Source organism: Caloenas nicobarica, chromosome 1, assembly GCF_036013445.1.
Source record: "Caloenas nicobarica isolate bCalNic1 chromosome 1, bCalNic1.hap1, whole genome shotgun sequence".
NCBI lineage: Eukaryota > Metazoa > Chordata > Aves > Columbiformes > Columbidae > Caloenas > Caloenas nicobarica.
Window position 1 is genome coordinate 66,264,087 of NC_088245.1, and position 21,591 is coordinate 66,285,677.

At 40.2% G+C, this 21,591-nt stretch overlaps 1 protein-coding gene across 14 annotated transcripts in view; it reads left to right on the forward strand.

Moving 5' to 3' along the window:
* MICAL3 (microtubule associated monooxygenase, calponin and LIM domain containing 3) overlaps positions 1-21,591 on the forward strand; it is a 163,761-nt gene that overhangs the window by 23,858 nt on the left and 118,312 nt on the right. The window lies entirely within an intron of this gene.

Below are 21,591 nucleotides of genomic sequence, written 5' to 3' on the forward strand. Positions count from 1 at the left end.
ACGGGATGATGCTTTTTTCTTATGGTATTTAACATTTATCAGTGCTTCCTGCATTTTGCAGAGCTTGGTACAAAGATTTGTAAGTCATGGCAGCTATCTTGTTGAAGAATTTGATTAAAAAATGGAAATATTTTCTAGCCAAGTGTGTTAACTTTGAACTTTAAGACAGTTTAGAAGTTTTGCCTTCTGTAATCATGGTTTCAGGCTATTCTGGAATGGAGATAAACAAGCTAAAACTAGTTAATCTTTGGGTTGTTTGAGAGTATATGTAAGACTAAAATGTTTGTTTCCAACTCTGATAGTTAATCTAGAACTTGTCTACTGTTGTGTGGAGATACTGTACTGGAGAAGATGCTGAGCCTTAAATATAAATACTCCTGACTGATGGGAAGAGTCCGCTGCTTAAAGTTGTGTGGTAGAGCTGTTGCCTTTCAGCCTAATTCCTCTCTTCAGGAGGGTCATAGTGACCAGCCTCGGCTCTAACACTGGTTTAATCTTATGTTAATGATACATTAGACATATTCAGGGCCAGACCAGCTAGCTGGGTGCTAGACTTTGAGTGGTAACTCCCACTTGTGCTTATATACAAAATAATCAGTGACAGCCCACGTCTTTGACTCCGCAGCTATGGCAGCCTAAATCCAGTCACGTGCTGAAAGAAGTTAGATTTGTCTCAAATGAAAAACGGCTGCGAACCGCTTGCAAATGTTATGCCTTTCTTAAATAATAACTGTCTAAAAGAATAATGCAGCTGGTTTTAATTTGCATTATGTGAGGGACATAGTGTGTGATAAAGCATGAAGAACTCTGATCTGGCAAGGTCTTGAGTCTTGAAAGTGCTGCTACATGTATTATTCAGCCCTGTAAGTAGCCAGGGTGAGGGGTATGTGTGGTGAACAATAATAGTAATAAAAAAGGCTGGAACTTTAAACAACTGCTTTTGAATATGAAGTACCCAAAGGCTTATGTGCTTCATAACCTGCAAAATGAGCATACGTGGGGGGAAAAAAATCCAGCTGCCCATAAAAAGTACTTCTGATACTCATAGCTCCCCCTCACCCCAAAAAAAGGTGTTTCAGTGAAGTGAGATAGTTATGTGGAGGAGCATCTGTCAGGTAGAAGAGGACAAACCTGGAAATATGACCTGCACGGGGAAGTTTTTGTCAGGATATTATTGTGAGGCTCTGGTACTAACCTGTTCTTCCTTGCTGGTGTGAAAATGTGGAGTATACAAGCCAGTCTTTTTCCTTTGCTGAAATTTAATTCGGAAGCTGAGGGAGAACAATATTTACTCATTGAATCTCACATTGTCCATAATGTGACAGGGCTAGTCATCAATCATCCTTACATCTGAGTCTCATCTGTTAAATTATGTGTCGAGAGTTGATAATTTGAGATGCTGACTGCTGCTGGCTTATACTGCCATCGGCGGGACGCAGGGCATTAGTCACCTGATAGACTGTTTGATGGAAGAGGAATCAGTATGTCCAGTGTAACCATTTGATTCCACCTTCCTCCTGCCCAACCAGTCTGTCCTGAGGGGTATATATGATGAGCTCACGTGATCTCCATGGTTGTATTACATGAATTGAAATTGTCGGTGTATATTTGAATCCTTGAAAAGGAGCCATCCCTCCTTTTGCTGCTTCTCACTTTCTGTGTAGCCTACTTTCTCATTTTCTCTTTTAAGCACCCAGATTGTCCTGAACTTCAAATAGAGTGGGGGGAGAGTCTGTCTTCCATCATTGTATTTTATTCTGGAGCTCAGTGCCAGTTGCTGGGTGCTCAGGAGTGGCAGATGTATTTTGTTTCTAGAAACCAGCACTTTGTGTGTGTAAAATATGACTTTGGTTAGAAGTGCCAGATAACTTTTTTTTGAACAGCAACAGACCCAAATTCAGATGTTTCCTGCTCCAAAGACCTTATTTACAAATGACATTGCTCTCCTCGTAACCTTCACTTAGTATCCTTTAGTCTAAGAATACTTACTGCTTGTGTGAGATTTCAAGGACTACTATTTTGCTTATTATCAGCAGGAGCTTTACAGGTTTTTTTAAAGATTGTGATTCATGTAATAGTTTATAAACAAGAAATCTTGGCTGAATGATGGAATATCTAAAATCTGACCTGTAGTAAACTGTTTACATGTAACATATTTAAACACAAATATTATTGTTCTTAAAGAGCATAAATCTTCATGTAGTTTCTCTCCTGCCCCTTTAGGCCTTTTTTTTTTTTTCCCTGGGTCAAGAATTGTTCAAAATGGCATGTAAGGTACTATAATTTGATACATACTCATGTGCTAGACATCTTCAGGTCCTTGAGGCAGCAGTAGTGAAACAAATCTGTTTGTGCTGCTTTTTCCTTCTCCCTTCAGAATCTTTTCAGAACCAAGCCATTCCTGTCTGCTTGTTTCTGTATGCTGATCAAACAGTTTTGTTTTCAGTGTCTAAACGGCTTCAGAAATTAGACTTGAAAGGCTTGCTTCTTTACCTCATTTTGTTTTGTTCTGTCAAGGTTAGTAACACATCAACTCTAGAAAGAGTGAATTCAAGGTTTGTAACACAGAAGCTTTGGAGAAAGCAGGTCTATGTGTGAATACTGCTTGGAGAGGCCTCTCAGCAGTTAAAAAGGTGCTTGTGCAGTGTGATTGATCTGAAGAGCTTTAATACAAAAGAATGAAGCTTCCCCTCTTTATAACACCCAAGGCTTACCATCTCTGTGCATCTAAGGTGCACTAGCAGAAGAAAAAGCTTTTGTATGTTGTGGTAACCTCTGGGAACCTCGTCATGGATGCAGGTTCTGTTGTGTTTGGCACTCCTAGGGAAAGGGCTGCCTTTACTGTATGCGTTTGTAGAATTCAGCCTGTGAACAGATACTGTGGCAAAAAGCTCAGCCTGGAGAACAGCAAAGTGCACAAACTGTCTGACACTTGGGTGCTCTTGGTGTTATGCTGGCAGAACTTTTTGGATTCTTGGTGTGGGTTTTTTGTATGTGGTGGGTTTTGTTTGTTTGTGGGTTTTGGGGTGTGTTTTTTTTTTTTTCTTTTAAATTGTCCTAATCTCTCTTTCCATACCATCTTCAGAAAACAGCAAGGCAGCTATGTATTCCTGTGCTTGAAGGTGGTGGGGGAGAAATCTAAGAGTTGCTTGTATGGAAAAATTAGTACAAGGCTAGTGCAAGCAGTTACTATTAGCGGACTTCTAATATTCTACTGCTTTAGATCCAACAGAAGTATTAAGTTGACAAGGTGTTCAAGCGGTGCCTTTTTAGTCAGGTTCTCAGTGTACTGAAGCTTGTCACAGGTTCTGTCTGTAACAAACTGGGGTTTTGGTATTAACCAGAGCTGAGGCAGCTGGCAAGAGTCCAAAGAGGGAGTGCTTTCCAGTTCACATGGCTGTGGAACCTTGATAAATGGCTGGTTGGCAGACTGTTGCTATAGCAAGGGTGGAGTCTATCTGCTCTGTGGTGTTGCCCGTTCCTTTGCATTTCAGGGTGGTAACTGGGACTGAGAGGGGTCTTTTCATGGTGCTTTTTTTTTTTAGTCTTTGTTACAGTTTCGCAGGTGATCTGCAGTGTGATGACAAGGAGTTTTGTAGTCCTTTCCAAGACCTGCCCAACCCTAAGAGCCAGAATTGTTCTGTCTGGCTGATGCTGAATTCATTTGCCCCCCTTATTGTTCATTCTTCACTTTAAAAGCTGTTTGAAGACCAGAGTTTGAGCATGTAAGTAATCCCAAGAGGGTGCAGATAAAAATTTTAAGAGAAGTTGTCAGTTAACAAGGGGATTAGGGAATGTGTTTGAAAATGTGCTGAGGTAACAGAAAATTCTCTAGAGGAGGAAAGGAGTTTCTCTTCTAGAGGCTTAAAGATGATTGCAAAAGCATATTTACTAGCTCTTCTGGTTTTCCAGGGGAATTACAGCAGCCAGTTAGAGAAGACTCTGTTTTACAAATTCCCCATATTCACGGGTTACAGGCTGACTTGGCACAGCTGATAATTGACATGTGGAGCACTTCAGTTTAGGGTCATCAGTTCCACCACAGCCTTGGTCAGCAGTGGAAGAAAGCTGTTACTACAGGAGGTTTTTTAATGAAGTGAGCTGGCAACCTGTCAGACTCTTAGGGCCTGAGTTTCTGCAAAACTGCCGTAAATGGTACTTGCAAATAAACTTGGAGTCAAAGAATTAAGCAAGTGTCAGTGATAATCCAAAGAAATGAAGTAGGCACACAGGGAGTAACAGGCATTGAGCACTCATGCTTGTACAGCTGATAAACGGAGTGTTTATACATTCCTTCCTGAACTTCAAATAAGAAAATCTAGTCAGTAAAGTGGTGAGAAGCTTCTAACTACATCATCTACATTTTCACTGTCCAGATAAAAATAGAAGCCCATAATGATAACGTTGCTGGGTAGGGTAGGCATCAGTAGAGCTGTGCTTTCATGGTTAGAATAGGCAGTCCTTGAGTTCCTTTTGACTTCCAGTCACCTTTTTCTGTGTACCAAATTACCACTTCTTAGGCTCCAGTAACTTTTTCAGAGACCTCCTTAGCTTTTTGTGGTACATACTGTTCATCAGAGGTGCTGTTATGCTGCCATGATATTGAGACTGACTTCACTGGTGTCAGTGCCAAGTACTTATTTCCTGGGGAGAACTAAAGATTTCCTCTGTTGTCCTCTGAGGAGCTTTATGTGGGATGTCCTTGCCCATCTGCCTGCCCTCGGAATGAAGAATGAGGTGGTACCATACTTCTCTCCACCTCTCTTGCCCTTGTTTGGGTTTTAATTTAATAATTTGCCTGAACAGCTGAGGAGATTGTCTTAGTGTGGTGCAGCATTTGTAAACAGTATACGCACTGCAATTTTCTTGTTGTCTCCTCCAGCCCACTCATCTCTTTTTCCACTTCCCCCCACATGCATCATCTAAGCCAAGCTAGACAGCTCTATTCATGCAAACCTAGTTATTCCTTAGGGAAAAAACAACAAAATTAAAGTAACTGGCTCTGAAGCTTCTTACTGAGGATAACAATGCTAAAAGCTGTTCTGCCTGGAGATGTGAGCTTAAAATAGGTCTCAAAACAAATTTGCTTTTTCCTCTTCTCTTTTTCTACCCCATTCTTGCCACAATGTGGTCAGAAATACTTTTTTTTTTTTAAGTTTATGACAGTTCTGGATATTTTCTTTGACCGAAGTCAATGTATACTCTGAAACATATGCTCCTAACATGAAATCATCTACTCTAGGGAAAGAAGAAAAAAACAACTGCCACATCACCAGGGCTCTATCTGCCCCCCCCCCCGCCATGTGTGTGATGGAGAGAAGAAAAAGTAGTAGTCAGTTTTTGCTAAAATATCTGTATATACTCTAAGAACTTCAACTAAGAGTCTCGTGGCTCACCTCTATTATACTTGCATGTTTTTTATTTTGATCTGCCTTCACCCTGTAACATCACAGATGATAGATTCCTGCTTTACACCTGCACCTTGCTCATTATTTGCTGAGGACTTCATAGTTGAATGCATGAGCTGGACTCTGTCTGTTCTGTCTTGATTGGTAGGTGGTGACATGAGTATGTGTAACTGAAACGCATCGATTTCCCTGGAGTGCAAAATTGAAAAGCAGGAGGTTAGCCAGCAGGATATGTGCTCTCGTTCCAGAGGACCGGTGAAGGAAATGAGCAAAAATGCTTGAGCAGCTTGCTTTGCTGCACCACGTCAGTGATGGCAGCTTCAATGGAGAATTCAAGAAGTGCTTGGAAACAGACAAATTTTGTGTTGCAATCAAATAGACCTCCTCATGGAGGCTGCAGTAGCTTTCCTTTAAAATGGTGGTGAGCTGGCAAAAAGTGGGGATTAAACAGGGACTGGGAATGGGTAGAGACTTGAGGCCAAGCACCAACTGAATGACGCTAATTGAATTTATCTGGTGGTTTATCTCATCCAGCACTTTTTCAGTAATCTTTCATCTTGCTGCTTTGAAGATGAGTAAATATGTTTTATAGCAAGGACAGTCTGTGCTTTCCTGGCAATAGACTTGTTTCCAACTGAACTTTTTTTCCTGTTTTTCTAAAACTTCTCCCTTCTGGATCTTGGGTGCACTTGTTACCCTTGTAAGTCAGATTTAATCATGGCACGTGAAAATTCATGCTGATTTGGAAAAATAAGATCTAACCTGGGTTGTCTAGCTGAGTCATAACCCTTTAGAGGATCTGGAGGACCATGTATTTTGGCTCTGGAAAGGAAGATGAAAAACTACTGTAGAAATTGTAGTTGTTCAAGCTGTGGTTGCTTTCTGCCTGCTTGGGCAAAGCTTAATGAGCTGCTTCCTTGCAAACATATAATCATTGTGCTATCCTTAGCTGCTTTGTGGTACAACTTCACCCCATGAAAGACAGAACATCACAGATGGTTTACATTTTCCTGAACAAAACATACTCCAGGAGAGTAAGCATGCTCTGGAATTCTGCTCTTTGAGCAGCTTTCTGGCTGAAGATGGTAAATGAGATAGGTTTTCAAGCTGAATAAAAGTAATTTATGGAAATAAGGTGGGTTTTTTTTTTTGACCTTTCAGAGCCATATCAGTAGCTCACAACTTTTGTTGAAAGAAACTCTCTAGTGTGGATAAAGTATGTAAGCTTGTGAAGCATTGCTCTGAATTCTCAGAGAACCAGATGATCATGCTTAGAACAAACAATAAGCTGGAGCCTAAAACTTGATATTTTGAAAGTTTTTCAAAATTATAATTGAATATTAGTGAAAACTCACCATGGCAAGGTCCTTTAAAAGCTTCCATTATACTGTTGCTGCCCTGCTTTTCTAAGTGTTGATCATGAATGCTGGAGAAATACTTTGGGCTTACTCTTCATTCAAAAGTTGCATAGAACTGTTAGAGTTCAGTCACTGCATAAACTGAGAACAAGAAAGGGAGAAAAATGCTTGACAGGAAGTGCTTTTTTTTTGCCTTTATTTCCCTGCCCAGCAAAACCGTACATTTAGTTAGATAAAACAACAAGTTTTATTGAAAACTGTCGTATAATTCTTGCTATATGTTCAGTGTGTGGTTAGAAATGGCTTTTCAGCTTTGACTTTTAAATTCTTTGAGTCTCTTCTGGTCTGACTGAAAAACATGGCATGACATCTACAGTTAACTTGCAAAGGTGTGTAGCTCTAATTTGCTCTTTGTTTAAGTACTGTGTGACTAATATTGACTACAAATGATTACACTTGAAAATCTTAACAGCTACGATAACATTTCTCCATACCATTCTTATTAAATTGTTAGCTTTATCTGTTATAGACAAATTAATTCTTAGCTTAGAATTAATGCATTCCCACTGAAAATGTGTAGATTTGTACCCTTAGGGAAACTTCTTGGAGACTTCTAAATTGGGACTTGAATGTCCTGTTCCTGTCAAAAGGATGTTCAGAAACTTGTGTCCCAAAGTAAAAGCATGGATGCTGAAAAATTGGCAGGGATGTGGGGAACAAAAAAAAAAAGTATGCAAAAGTCAGTGGTTATGTTTGAGTATTGGCTGTGTCCGTGTCTCACAGACTGAAGGTGAGAGGTATTAATGCCTGACAGCTCCTGAAATTGAGTAGTAGGTATGGACAGGACAGCTATTTTCATGTAGTGCTCCACTTGGCTGCTAAAAGAAGATTTGAAATAACAACAACAACGCCACCAAAAATTCCAAACAAAGCAAAACCAAAACAAACAAAAACCCCATAAAACCAAACCAACCCAAAACCTAACCAACCAACCAAAAAAACCCAACAAAACAACCCCCAAACAAACAAAAATCAACCAAACAAAACCCCACAACCAAACACAAACCAAGAACTGTGTCTATGGTAAACTTGTGGTGATTTCATGAGAACAGCTGGTCGTTGCCATGGCTGTATTGAAATGTGGGTCCTTGGTTTGAGTGATGGAAGTATTGGCAGAGGTAGGAGACTTGTTTGATGTACTAGTGCGATTAGACCAGATCATAATGAGTAGTATGATACAGCCTTGATTTCAGCATCTTCTGACTTTTGAATGCATGTTAGGTGGACACCTTTATAATTAATTTTGTCTGACAGTATGTACTTTGCTTCTCTTTATGTTTGCTCTTTGTATTCTGTGTTTAACCTCCCCCTCTCCTTCCGAAAATCCTGCATGAGAACATGTTAATCAGTTGGCATACACACTGTATATTCCCGCTGGTAAGATTCTGTGATTCTGTGATTCACAAAGAAACAGGAGAAGGAAGATTGTCATGCTCTATAGCTGCGTGTATGAGGGCTTGCGGCAGGATGACTTGAGACGCTCCAGGGAAGCCCTCAGGTGTTGGTGCTGACCTGTGAACTTGGTGTAACACATTTTGCCTGGCAACCTACTCTGAAGCTCTGAGAACATTAATGGATAGCATGGACAATACTGCAGTTCAGATGCTCTGTGTAAATCCTTAACCATCAAACATTATGGTAATTTACATCTCACAAGCATATTGCCTTTGCACAAAATAAAACTGTGATTATTTGTCTAATTTTCTTGCAAAAATGTAGGAAACATAATCAAGACAGCTAAAGCTTATTCCTCCTATTATTTTTTACATACTCTAATTTTAAATGACTTGAACAACAGACTTCCACAACTTCCCTTGAGTGTGCCAAGTTGTTAGTGGAGCAAACATTCAGTTTGACTCCGTTCCACAGCACTTCTGATGTGGTTATGAGCTTTTCTTTACTGCTTTGTCACAGTTCCTAATGGCAGCCCTTTGGATCACCCTAATTGATGTTCCTCCAGATTTTATTGGGACCCAGTTAGCTGTAGCCCTAAAAAGTCAAATTAAGATCCTGGAAGGAAATTCTACTTCGTGTGCAGCTGCTGTGAGCACGAGAAAAAGGCAGTGATAAATCTACAGGTATAAAACTGAAGTTAAATATGGGGATATTAAAAGAGCAATTGGAACTTTCTTAAAGGGATAAACAAGATGAAATGCAACTGTGTTTTTAAAGAGGCGTTTCCTTAAAACATCCAGAGGGCCTAAACTCGATGTGAAGATCTAGAGAAATCATTTATATTCTTTCTTTGACAGTAAGCAGGCTGGGTGTTCTTGGCTTTGCTTATGCAACTTCTAGTTAAATTTAGTGGTGCTGCAGCGTTTAAAAAAAGAAAAAAAAAACCAAAAAACACACAGCCAAACAAAAAACGCATTCCAGACATGCTGTCATACTGAGCTGATTGAAACTGCAGAATTCTTTAAAATACTGACATAAATATTTTCCTCTGCCAAGACCTTGTTGATTTTTAATTATTTTTTTCAACTTTCACTGACTTTGAAAGGTGAGGGAGGTTGTTAAAGTTCTTACAGCCTCTTGCCTAAGGTGTAAGAATATCCATAGGGTGCCTTTTCATGATTTGCATAAAACAGCTGAAAATCCCACATGATCCCCTATGTCACCACTAACCTTGTGTTTCTTTTCCTCTTCTATTTCTCTGGTTATAGCTGTGCAGCCACTTGGGGAGTCAAATAAAATCTCTGACCTGACTGAAGAGGCTGTTCTTGCTGCTTTGGTTAGGAGAGGGTGGTGGTAGCATGGTCTTCAGTTGAAACTCATTCTTTGTTCCAGAATCAGGAGGAAAGGGAAACAAATACCTTTCAGTGGTAGCATTACATAGATACCCTAAATAAATAGATCTAAGCAAAGCATAGATTTGTGTATGTAGAGATCCTGGATGCATCTACTGTTAGTTATCGCCTCTAATCATGCATTAACAGAGGAAGGTTGTGTGGCTATGTTTCCGACCACAGAAGTGCCGTTGTTCCTTTCTGCATTATCATTAAGTACTTAATACCACCGATATGATTTAATAAACCCAGTGAAACCACAGGACTGGAAGAGAAAGTTGTAAAATTCAGGAACTGGTTTTGATGAACAAGCATATTGTCTTTCAGCTTTTTGAAGGCAGAAATGTCTGTTAGCAATTCTGGTTTGGGTACAGGTACTGAATTTTCTCTTTATCATGTTTGAGATTAAATTTTAAATGCTCAGTTTTAAGAAGTTCAGATCACTGAAGTGTACATATTTAGAATGAAAACATATAAAGACATTAAAAAATACCTAATAGACTGCAGTCCTGTTCTTGCAATACTATAAATGTAGGAAAAGCATAGCATCTGAGTCTTCTGAGATACATTTACAGAGTTAAGTGTAGCTCACTTGCCAGTGATGGATAACAGAGCTTTCCCTCTGGAATCTCTAGTGCCATTCCAGTGCACTTATTGGTGACCGAAATAGTCCAAGAAGAGTATCCTTAAACTTACAGAACTAGCAGCTGTTTTTTGGAAGGTTTCTTTGTCCCCACCGTCGAAACTGTTCCCTCTACGGTTCTTGGCGACCTGAAATGGAGAGGGAGTGCTGAAAGGAATCACTCTTCTTTGTAGGAGGGTTTCCACTTCACTGCAGGATTGAAAACAAAGAAAGAAAACAGCTGTGGTTCTTCTCGCTCATTCTGTTTGTGGCAGATTCAAGCCTTAAAACAATTAAACCCCTACTGGTTACCTTATCTCAAAACTGAACATCATATCATAATGAGCTGTAAAGTATTACCAGATATGCCAAGATATGTTTAATTATTTGGATGAAGTTTTTAGTGTTTTTAATAAAGTCTAAATAAATCTGCATTCCTTTTTGTTTGTTAGACAGTGAATTGGAGGGCACAAAGAAGAATTGAATTAATTAGATTTTAATTTAGCAGTGGTAAGAAAGCAAGTCTCGAAATGAGGTATTCCTACTCCTTCAAAAGTCTTAATGCCACATTTAAAGACCAATGGTCAAAATGGGCCTTGAAGAGTTGTGCCAGGATGAATTTTAAGTATTGTATGAGCAGGAACATGTTTATTAATTTGCAGAGCCCTGTTATGTCTCTTTGAGATGTGCTCTTTATTTATTTCTTCAGGAGCCAGGTCACTAAAGAAGAAACTTAACATAAAATCTGGAATATTTGTTAATTTCAGAATTGTAGATGTGCAGATTTCTGTCTTTAAATGAGAACAAGCTTGTTTTTAAAAATTGAGTCCCTGTAGTAGGACTGACTTTCATTTTTCTGCGAAGGGAGGGATGGTTATACGTGTATCAAGTACAGAAGAAACTCAGTGAACACTTCTGCAAGTAACAGTTGACTGCTTTAGCCTGAAGACTTGAATTGTTGTGCCATAACACAAGTTTTGGCTAAAAAATTGTAGCTTGGGATATTTTTTCCAAATTTCTGCATAAATTCATAAGCTTACGAACAAGTCTGCACAGTGACAGTGTATGGTAATGTGGCAGCTGGATTTAGCTTAGCCCCCCCTACCTGGGCTGCATGCTGGGAGCGGGGACACACTGGTCCTGTGCACTGATGACATTCAAAAAGGTTTCCTTTTTTTCAGTGCTTGTGGTATTCACGTCTAGACTAAGCCAAGTTGGTTTTTTTCCCCTTAAAAGGCTCAGTGCTGCTTTTCCTGGTTGCCAGAGGGTATGAGTGGAGATAGCTGTTTTCTAAATACACGCATACACAAATTGTTATTCATTTATCTTAAGCAGAATTCTCTTCAATATACACCTCTCAATGGAGGACTTTCAGTGTTGTGAGGAGACTGCTGAAATGATCTGTGGAACAGTGTAAAGAAGTAGGTTATGTATTGCAGCATCTGTTGCTGCAAATAACCGTTTCCCAGGACTTGTTTACCTGTAGGGTCAGACTTGGCATTTATATGGCTTGCGATTAGTTTCAAGCCAGTTAATGGAAGCCGTCTCAGTTTTTCCCAGGTCTTACCCCTTTGAAGGTGCTGAGGTGATTAACTTCACTTTTAGACTGCTGACTGGAATATACTTCCAGCTTTGACCTGATAATCTTCTCAAATCCTGTTGCCAGACCCTCCTATTAGGGGATGAAGAAAGGAAGAAGGACCCTGTGCATGAGAGGCCTGACTCATTAGAGGTTCTCCAGTCCAATGTGTGTGTTTGTGTGTAATAGATTTCCACTAAACAAGACTTTTTTCTAAATCAGCTGATTGTAGGGTCAGCCTACTCTGCTGGTTTCTTAACCTGTCTTCCCCTATAAATGACCTTTTTTCCCTAGCAAAATCACTATTTTCCCCCAAGTACTTGTAAGTAGCTGCCGTGAACAGACACTAGAAATAACTTCTCATCCCAGAGGTGAACCTTATTTTAATGAGAGAGTTCTTCATATGTCAAAATTAAATGACAACCTGCAAGAACTAAAGCCTCGAGTGCACTAAAACTGAAGCATGGGTCTCTGACTGTATTCTGCAGATATCCAGTGTTTTAAATCATATTGTCATCCAAAATGTGGTTTTGTAAAGGCAAAGGTAGATAATTTAATTTTAAAGTGGAACATTTTTGCTTCCTCTCTGTTCATTAGTATTACCTTTCATCACAACCTTATAACACTGACAGCAAAGGATAAGAGAATAATCTCTGGCTTTAAACTGTCTATTTAAAACCTTGTGGTTCAGTTGCCAGCTGAATAGCTGTTCCCTGTGGCCCCACTGCCAGGAATGACACTCTACCCTTGGAAAATATAGCATAGGCTTTTTTTTTTTCTCTTAATGTGAGAATATCCTTTTTGATGTCATTAGGTATGTCTTTCACGCTGCAGCTCATAGGAAACTTGGGTATTCTGTGTCAATGTCTGTAGCAACATGATAATCATTTATTGAGGTCCCCTTCAATGTTATTCTTCTGATTCTTCCAGACATTGTTTACTGCAAATTCAGATGTCACCAAGCTTGACCAGTAAGAACTGTTTTCAAGGAGAGAAGAGGCAGTTTAGCTGAACCCTTGGGCTAGGTGTTGCCTCTTTTTAGAAAGTAGAATGTGAAATGGGATTCACAGTTACAATCCCTTCTGCTAGAGTGTAGTTTCATGTGTTATCTTCATGGATTAAGCTTTCTTTTGTTTAATGTTACATGAGGTCTGGGAATAAACACTTCATTTTGTTTCAGGGTAAGATGGAAATCTGAGGACCTTATGAGTTTAATGAATATAGAGGAAAAAGTGACTTGCTGTTTTTGGCTCTCTTGACTTTACCTTTTAGGGTGATGTGTTCTGGGACATGAGCACCTATCCTCTCTTGTATTGCTTGGTTATGTAAAAATTAATCTGCCTGGAGGTTAAATATGCAGGTCTGTCTGCTGCAAGGCATATTATGTTAGGTTTAAAGCATCCCTCGTGACTTCATCCTTGGAGATAGTAAAAACCCGACTGGGCACAGTCCTGAGTAACCTGTTCTCGCTGACTCTGCTTTGAGCAGTGGGATCAGACTATGCAGTCTCCAGAGGTCCTTTCCAACCTTAATTATTCTGTGGTTCTGTGACTCATGATTTCTAAATTTGACCCACAGGGTAGATCGGTACACATCTCTAATCAACAGCCGAATCAACTTCTCTAACCAAGAAGAGAAAAGGAAACATGGGTGCCTACCCCTAGAAATGATCTTACTACTTCGGCAGTCAAATGTACTGATCAGAGGAAAGTTAGTGGCATGGCAGGCCTCCAGTCTAATACTGTCAGGGTCAGCTCTAGTACTGCCTCATGTTGTTGAGTGTAGCCTAATTGGAACAGAGTAGGTTTTCTTTTCATGCACGTGTTGGTTTTCCATTACTGGATTTTAATTTCTTGTGTTTAGTGGAGGAAACCAAAAGAGGAACATGCTGCAGGTTTCTTTATGCTAAATGCTGTCTGTACAAAAGACTGCTAAGAGAATGAACCATCCTGCCTGGACACTCCAGACAGAAAGCATCTTTGCTTTTCTGTGAAAGGAAAGCTGATCTTGTTCACTTCATGTGATCATTTGTCCTTGAAGTGTGGTACATCTGTGGAGAGCACACCCAAAACTTGTTGAGCTGACCTGAGGTAGGATTGAAATGGCTGTGGGCACAGGCCGGTGTGTGATGTTTAGTTGTTAGGTGAAAACCAAACCTGCCTTAGATAATGGATTGAGTTTGTTTGCAGATGTTTTGCATCCACATCTGCTTTGTTGCAAGTAGCTGTTGTAGTGTTGTCAATTTCTCTCCCAGGTTACCTACACTGCTTTAAATTCTTCCAGGGAAAACAGCATTTAATATCAAGGTACCCATCTTGTTGCTGTTTTGATTAGGCTTTACCTTGCTACCAATTTACTTATATAAGCTGGTGTTAATGTAACATGTGGTATAACAAATCTGCTAAAAGTGCTAGAAGTGAACTGCCTAGTCCTCTAGAGTGGAGCTACGTGGAAGTCTGCTTAGATATGGACACACAGAGGCAGCAATGCTATGTTAAGTACATGGAGAAATGTGTGGACACCACTAGTGTTGTCTCCAGTGTGTTTTGTGAGCTACTGAAGTAGCTAGGTGTTGAGTAACCTTAGGGTTACACCCTGCAGTCTATACAGAGGTGAGCTCTGAGACCCTCCAAGGGGGGTCCAAACTGGCAGCCTGTTTTCTTCAAAGGTAGCAAGCATAATGGGCAGAGGGACACTCAGAAGCACTTGAACAGGCAGCAATCCAAACTTGTTGTGGTTTAATCCCAGCCAGCAACTAGGACCACGCAGCTGCTCACTCTCCCTCCCCCACTGCCCACAAGCGAGATGGAGAAGAGAATCAAAAAGGAAGGGAGAAACTCATGAGTTAAGAACAGTTTAATAAGACAGCAAAATAAGATAAAATTATTATATATATATACTCTAATATTACAACTAATAACTATTTTTTATATATATATATAAAGTAAGTGATGTACAAGGCAATGCTTACAAACACCAGTTCTGTACAGCTGATACTGGAAGACTAGACATCCAAACAGCAGTTTGCACTTGAACCACAATTGTGCCAAACAGCCAGTCCCAGAGAGGAAAGCCCCCTGGTCTCGAACAGCCCATCCTGGAAAGAGAGCAAAAGGCAAAAGGCCTCTAATGAGCCAGAAAAGCTGGCTCCAGCTATATATGGAACATGACACTAATGGTAGGGAATATCTCATTGGCCAGCATGGAAAGAAAAAATTAACTTTGTTCCAGGGAAGATTAACTCTTTCCCATGGGAAGTTCAGTGTGTTATTACATTATTCTCATACAAAATCCAAAACAAAAGACACTGCTAACTACTAAAAAGAAAAGATTCTAACTACTATGAAGAAAATTAACTCAATCCTAGCAAAACCAGCACAAAACTACAGAAGGGTCCACCTCATGTATCCAGTGAACAATACTGTGTTATGCTTGTCGAAGACATAGCTTCAAATTTCTTTCAGATAGATACTGTAAACTTGTTACTGTTTTGTTCTCTGTTTCTCGAAGATATTGGCACATAACCTATGGCTGTTTATAAATGTGCCAACAACTCTGAACTGAAGTAATATGCATGTATAAACACTAATCTTTCTGTTAAAGTTGAGACCCTCCTGATCTGCTTAATATCTGTATTACTGTCAGATCAGAGAGGTTAGCCAGGAGACTAGTGGATATGAAGTCACCGTTACATGGCATATACAGAAAAGGGAAAACCAAGCTCATTCAAGGTGAGGTTAGAGCAGTCCTCAATCAACTACTACGTTGGTATATTTTAGGCATTTTAAAGAGCAATTCAAAGACAAATGAAGTAGTTTTTCTTGTTTTGGGATAACGGACTCCTGGGCAATATGCTACATGCTCAGAGCACTAGAACAGTACTTATCCCTTGAATTCCCTGATGTAATTTGGTGTACTGATTATACCTATATAGCCTGTAGTCATCTTGCATTCCTTTATTAGCTGTGGGGGACACAGATGTGGCATAAATTGCTTGAAGGATTTATTTCAATAGCCTTAGGGGGAAAACAACATTCACATTTTATTTTCCAAAGGAAACAACATGCAAGAGTGTACCAGCAGTTTTTAGTATGCTGCTTCTGCACCCTGCACCAAAAGCATAATTGTATTGAATTTGTATGAACCTGCTTCCTGTATTTCCAAACAAACACTCTATTAACAGCACTATTTTTTTTTTAGCCCTACACACATAGGCAAAATTCTGGAAGTCTGAATTGTGGAAGTCTATTGCTGCCTTCAGCTTTCAAGGCTGTAATTCTTTGAGGTAGAGGAAGAAGCAAAACTTCATCTGTTCTGGCAAGGAAATGGCATTTCAAATGACTAGGGTCACCTCCCTCGCACTTCTTCCCACCCCGCAAAACATCAATAAGATGACAGGCGGTTACAGAAATGGCTACAATATCAGCTACTCTGGCAGAAAATGCATTTTTATGCAGCTAAAGGCCTTGAAAGCTGATAATTTTGCACAGCATTATGAACCTTCAATAAAGCTCTTTTGCTATGCATGCATATTTGCGGTCATGGTTAAGATCACTTGATTCTGGCTTGGCGTATTAATTGTGCATATATTGTCCTGTCCACATATGTACAGTAACATCAAAGCGTTGGACTATTTTGGAGGCAAATCCTAGGACGTGGTCTGTTCCTTTTCAGTCTCAGAAAACTGTTTGCCATTAATAAACTAAGGCTTAATTGTCTTGGCTTTTCTCACGGGAGAGTGCTCTAGAACCCCTTTTCTCTGGTTTCAAACACCGAGTTGCAGTCTAAAAGCTAACACACGTTTTTATGCCACTATCAGAGCTGTTCTGTGCTATTTATTATGTTGTTAGAAGTGGGTCAAGAAGTAGGGAAGACTGGAAGAGCTGATCACAAGTTGTTTTTTACTTTGACTAGCCTAACTACCCATAGGAGGCAGGACTGTGTATACTTCCACGTGAAGCTTTATTAGTCTCCTGACCAGTGACATTAATATTGCACCTCTTTTCTGGAGAGACTGCTGTGTCTAAACATAATTTTTTTTCTTTCACAATTCGATCAGATGGATTTCTCATAACCTCTGGCACTCCGTTTCATCCTAGTTCTGTTCCTCTAGTGTTTGAGGTCAGTTTCCGATGTTGTGATACTTTTCTTTCTTTGCTAGGAAGCAAAATATTCTGAGGACTCTACCCACAAGAAGCTCACCTATATGTGAACACAAGACACTTCTTTGCTAATGAATGTGCTGTGAAGCATTGAAAGCTCTATGTGGGGCATCATATAGTCTACTAAATGCATCATGCTTGCATCACATATACGTGAAAGGCTACTTACAGCTGATGCTTTTCAGTTGGGAAAATGAGTGAGGCTTGGATTTCGGATGAGTGCTGCACTTCAGAGCATCTTCCTTGGGAAGAGAAAGTACTAAATTGTGTTTAAAACAGGAAGGAATTAGTTTTAGGGGAAAAGGTTACTGTTACTGTTCTTTAAGGATGAGGGGCGTTATGCTACTTCTTTGAGACTTAGCTACTTTCTGTAGAAAGAACTAGGATTTATGGGATACAAATGAAATTAAATTCAATAGCGTAAAAGCAAGAATGAGAGAGTCTGGCGTCCTTTCACTTGGAAATGACCAAGAAAGGAGAAATAGTGATCCCCTGTGATCAGTGAGTACATTGAAATGTATACTAGAACTGAGTTGTTGTTGCGGAAGAGGCCAAAGCAACCCCAGAATTGTCAGGAGAGGGGTTGTACCCTGCAGAACATACCCTATTATGCCAAACTCTTGTGAGAACTCATCTGGCCAAATGCACTATACAGCTCTAGTCCTTCGTAAGATTATATACCCACCCCAAACCCAACAATACAGTCCTCCTCCTTATTGATCGTAAAACCAACTGGGTTCAGGAAGAAACTTCTGAGGTGATTACAGGGATGGGACAAAAAGTCTTAACTAGCCTCAGTTGCCATAGCATGCTATGGTTCAGGAAATTGCTAATTTCTGTCAGCTTCAGATCTGTCTATCTGCATTTTGATCTTCCAAATGAGCCTTCTCTGGTTATATCCCATAGATATAGAACATAATTCAGTAGTTACCCTAGAAGGTGTATGCCCAGCCAGTGGTGTCAGCCAGGGAAGGGAAATAATAAGCCATATCACTTTCAGAATTACTAGAAAATTAAGGATGTTCTAGAAATGAGAGGTTAAAAGCAAATATTTATTTTCCGTTGTGGGTACTCCAGGTATTTGAAGTTCCAAATGTCGAAGAGTTTTCTAGTCTACCCAATGGAATGGGAAATGTTTCATTACAGTTAGCCACATCTCTTGTGTCCACGGAGAAAAGGCTGCTGCGGTAATTTCTGGGGTGTATGTATGGTGAAGGACAGGGGAGTGGAGAGAGTAGGCATGTAGGTTCTATTGGTGGCCTCCAGTGTAATCAGGAACAAATGCTTTACATTTCTCAGTCTTCAAATTGGAGAAAAACAAGCCTTCTTAATAGCAGCATATGCATCTGTTAGGATAAACTAATGGTAAATATAGGAATAATTGTTTAATACTAGTGGGCAGCTGGAGGGAGAGTGGTTTGCAGATGTTGAAGGCCCCTGGTTGTTTTCTCTGGAGAAGAACTTACAGTTAATGCTGTGGTCTGCTGTGCAGGAGCACCATATAGATTTCCAGGAAGGCAGCTATTGTCATGCTGAGGTTCTGGCATCACTGCTGGTCATCCCTAGCTTACAGAGCCATGCAGTGCTACCAGTCCATGCTGACTGAGCCTGAAAGAACCAGCTGAATGAAGCCGAAGGAAGTATTTCTTAATTTCTCTTGTGCCACTTCTTGCTGCATTGGTCTGGCTAGTGCTCAAATACCAGATGGAGGATGGTGTTATGAAATAAGGGATTATGGAACTTACTCAGTTTGAGCCCAGGGTCTGGAACTGAGTCATCTGCCAGTAGAAGTCCTGGAGTATCCTACAAGACAAATTCCAGCCTGCAAGCAGCATAGTGGCAAAGCAGTGCATCGTTGCTGTCAAACCACGCTGGATGTTTCACGTTGTTTCACAGTGCAATAGTTCCCTATGACCACTGAGACCTTTAACCTTGGGTTATTAAAGAGGTGTGTGTAGAGGTATTGCACAAAAGGTGGTTGTAGGCCCTTTGATGGGGGCTCTCAGACCTGCATTAAGTGAAGGGGGTGCTTATGTCCGCTCATAGAGCAACTTTCTCTGACAGATAGCTAGGCGGTTCAGCTAAGGGTGTCTGCCTCAGACCTCCAGATACCCTCGCAGAGGAGTGGCCTGTATCCAAAGGAGGATGGAATTAAAAAGGCTAGACAGAAATGTCCTTGAGGATGACAGGCAAAGAGAGAAGCTTTTATGTGTGCTCTCTACTAGGAACAAATTCTGCTGAATGGCATCCTTACACTTAGATTGGATTAAATCTCTGACTAATTCGTACCAAGTCTTTTCATGCCCCCACCAGTGCAGCTGTATTTGAGCAGACTGGTGATGTCTGCCTCTGGAAGTGATGACTGCCATCTTATTTCAGAAACTGCTTGCCAAAGCCTCAGGGAGAGGAGTGTAAATCACAGAACCACCTCCACCTCTTTCCTCTGTAACTGATTTCCTAACATTTTCATTTGCTCAAGGCAGTGAGCTTGGCATGGTCTTTGCTGAGAGAGGCTGCTGGAGGGGAATCGCTGTCTGGCTGATTGAAACTGTTTCAGCATTTGCTGGGAGTCAAATGTCCAGCCAAGTGGGGAACATACTGCCTGGTTACTATTTTTAAGCTATGTAACAGTATGTGCAAATGGTATGAATTTATGTCCAGAGTTGAAAGTTTGCTGTTACAAGTTCTGTGTTTGCAATATTCTACTTAGAATCTACATTATTTTTCAAGATTGTGGTATGTTTTATAGCATGAGAAAACATAACTTTTTATTCTACCTGTTTGGCATAGTTTAGCCAAAATGTTAAACAGGTTATTTGCTTACAATATATTCCTGACTCCTGGTAAAAGCTTTCCGTGTACCTGTGAGGAAAATGAACGATGGGAAGCATTAGACACACAGGATTGTGTAATAGAGATGAATTTTCGTTAAGCTGCTCATTTTGATTAGCTGTCATTGGACAGTCTCACAGTAAAGTTTCTTAGTTGTTAAGGGTTGGATTTTGCTTTGCTTTTTAAAATTATTATTTTTACCGAATATTGTGGAGTACACCAGAGTCAAAGGGTGGGTATTCTTATCTTTAGAAGAGGGAAGGTTTGTCAATGGTTAATACTAAACTAAGTTTAAGATACTGGCAGATTAAGAACTCCAAGATTTAAGTAAGAGAGTGCTTTGGGCTAGGATAGAGATTTTTTTTTTTTTTTCCCCTCTGAGAATAAAAACGGCTACAGGAATTCAGCCTGGGTCAGGCTGTAGAGGAGGTTTGTGGGACCTGTGGAAGAGACCTCAATTAAATGATCTAATTTATGAAATAGAAGTTGTAAGACTATTGTGTGTGTGTCTTCTTCGTGTTATCTAATGAATTGGGATTTAGCACTGTGTCCATTGAACATGTTCAGTATCGTTTCTGTTATATAGAAGGCACACGCCCTAAGAGTCTAGACAAATAAGTTCTACCATGAAAAGGAGATGTTGCTCCATGTTGAATCTACCAGTCATTCCAAAAAAAAGAAAATTCAAAACATGATGGAAACTGGTCTCTGTCTCATTCCCTTCAAATCCTGCTTTATCTATTCAAACTCTGTTCAGTCAGTAGTGCTCTTACTGAGGGGTGTAATTCTCTGCCTTAGCAAAATGAAATGAAATTGCTTAATTGTATATTATGGTCTAATCTAGTGACTAATGTGGGAGGACAGTACAGGCCTGTGGTGGTCTGAGGAGCATCAAGAAGCAGCCTGCTGCATCTACCCTAGATTGAGTTCCTTGCCATTGCCATTTTTGGTTTTAGATATTTAGAGAGACTATACAGCACACATTTTCATGCACAATTTTTAAGGAGAAAGGAAGGCTAGTCATAGTGATTTGAGCTACCTGGGTAGGGTACACCCATCAGTGGTTATAAACACTCTGGGATTTTCTTTGGCAGCAGTGAACCTTGAGGGAGTTGGCCTGCTAGTGGAGCTTGGGTCCGTTGGCCATGCGTGGGTTGGGGGCAGTAGCAGATTGGGGTATATGATAGATGGGAAATAGAGTGCCAGATATATTAACAGTGACAAGTGAAGGTATGTGGCAGGTAGTGACTGAGGTGCTGGTCATTGTCTCCAGACAAATCCTCGGACTGCTGCTGTTCCTGGTCGAACTTTTCTGGTTAAGGGTAAGGAGGTGGCAGTTCTGGAGGTCTGGGTTTAAGGTCCAATTTCTTAGGTGTATTTTGAGCTCTGCATGTATATTTTACCTGGCAATTATAAAGGCTGAGGTTGTAGCATGATCCCAGCCCTTCCTGGATTTTTCCTAGAATAAAGCCTGGGGTTTGTTTTGTTTTTAAAGTTCAACAGTCTCTAAATGAAGTGGTTTGTGGGTTGGAGAAATCTTTATGGCTCTTTTATTCAAATGTCTGTTTACTTAGTTTCTTGGCTCCCAGAAGAGTCTTGCAAGATCTGTGTTAGAAAAAAAGAAATCTAAGAGTTTTAAGTCTCTCTGCATTCCATATTCTCCACAGAAACAGGATATACATCCATTAAATAATCTATTTTAACTGCTCTGTGCAGTGTGCTCAGTTTGTGATACCTTAGCTAGTTGAGTGTGTGTGGAGGGTGGAATTATGAGTCTTTTAATC